At 27.8% G+C, this 1,928-nt stretch overlaps 1 long non-coding RNA gene across 1 annotated transcript; it reads right to left on the bottom strand.

The window, feature by feature from the left end:
• Positions 1-1,732, bottom strand: LOC131611695 (uncharacterized). The gene is made up of 3 exons (XR_009287090.1): positions 1,386-1,732; positions 979-1,214; positions 1-425 (listed from the first exon to the last, which is right to left on the bottom strand). It is a non-coding gene; the product is annotated as an uncharacterized LOC131611695 (long non-coding RNA).
• Between the last annotated feature and the right edge of the window lie 196 nt (positions 1,733-1,928).

Raw genomic sequence — 1,928 nt, 5'->3', positions numbered from 1 at the left:
TAAAAATAAAGAAGATTATAAATATAGATTATTAAAACAATATCATCCAAAAAAATTAACAAAAGAATACAAGTATTTCTAAGTATTAATAAATTGTTTTAACAAAAGATAATAACTATTATTATTAAATACAACATATTATATTCATCACTCTTATCGCCAATCTTGTGGTTCGCCTCTTCAAGTAGTTGATCCCTTTCATGTCTCATTTCTTCATTTACATGTCTTTGAACTCATTCGATTGACAAGGAACATGAACCATAATAAGTCGACTTCTATGCTGCTGTTGGAAATTCTATTCCTAAGACCATGTACTCGTCTTTGAACTCATTCGATTGACAAGGAACATGAACCATAATAAGTCGACTTTATGCTGCTGTTGGAAACTCTATTCCTAAGACCATGTACTCTTCCTTTAGTTATTCCTGCATCACATGAAACATCTAATTTAGAATGAAAACAGACTACAAGTAAGAATGTCACAAAAATAATATTTGTCTATAATTAACATAAAAGTGGTGCTAGTATGAAATATTGAACCAACTCACCAATTGATAAATAAGATAAAGTGAATAATTAAAGTGCCTCTATTCTAATCATCTAGGATATGTTTAAATCAACATTCGACCATGATTTTTTTTAACTGTCACATGACCAAACATTTGCAAAGAAAATATTAAACAGAGCCTTAAAAGCACTCATTTGATAGTGTAACATTAGAAGTAAATAATATATTTAAAACAAAACTTCTTGATAACATGTGCAGTAGGTGTGATTTTCTTGTTAACACATTTTTTTTTTCAACACAGCTTTCATATTTTACTGAAGCTAATTATTTTCAATTTCATTTAATATACCAGTAGAACCGTCATTATTTAAGAATTAAAAAATATTAATATCAAAAAATAATTATTACAACTTCAGCCAAAACCTAGTAACTATTGCTAGTTACAACATCAATTTGAAGCATAGATGTACCTTTTTGATGAAATAAGTAACTTTTGTCATTCTCCAACAATTCCAACTATTCAGATGAAGTAGAGGCCACCAAAGCAACATGAGAATTCAATTAACAATAAGAATTGAATCAACAAGCAACATAAAGAGATTCAAAATCCAACACTAACTTCTTGATCTGAAAACATTCCTTCCTTCTATGCCCACGAAACCCTTATCAATTCCAACCCATTGAAAGTTTTTAATGAAATTGGGGCCTGTAAAACAAAAAATTTCTTCAAAATCTAAATATCAATAGATCTAAAGAAATTAGCGATTACAGAATATAAAGAAATCAAGATTTAAAAATAGATTTTTTTTTTTAAAATTGAAAACAAAAATTTAACAAACTATGATAACAAATTATTATATTATAATAGAAGACTCACAGAGAAGAGGACCCATGAAGGTTGTATGCTCCGGCAATGGAGACAATGTCCAAATCGAGGAAAAAAAAAGTTCAGATGAGAGTTAATTTGATAAAGATCACAAATCCATTACTAAAATCAACGAACAATCTTGAACACGGCCGGAAACAGAGTTTTTGACGGTGGATCTCCGACACCATTTTTATTGTTTAGAAAAACAAGATAATGGATAGAAAGGAAATGACGAGGGAATAGATTGGTAGTAGTGTTGTGTTCATGAAAGATTAAGCCACTGTAAGACAAAAACAGGTTGCGGCTAGGGTTTTTTGAGGAGATACTTGCGTCTTTTCTTTTGGGGAGAGAAGATAAAGATACATAAATGACAAAGATATCACTAATTGATTTTTTTATTAAATTATTAATTGATTTTTAACAGTATTTAAAATGTTAATAATTAATTTGTTTATTATAAAAATAATAAATATATCTTAGAAAAATATTTATATATTTTTTATAATAATATTAAAGAGAAAAATTTGCATAAAAAAACATTTACATAATTAA

This window comes from Vicia villosa, linkage group LG6 (genome assembly GCF_029867415.1).
Source record: "Vicia villosa cultivar HV-30 ecotype Madison, WI linkage group LG6, Vvil1.0, whole genome shotgun sequence".
Lineage (NCBI taxonomy): Eukaryota > Viridiplantae > Streptophyta > Magnoliopsida > Fabales > Fabaceae > Vicia > Vicia villosa.
Note: the sequence above shows the minus strand (reverse complement) of the source record. Positions and strands in the feature narration are given on the sequence as shown.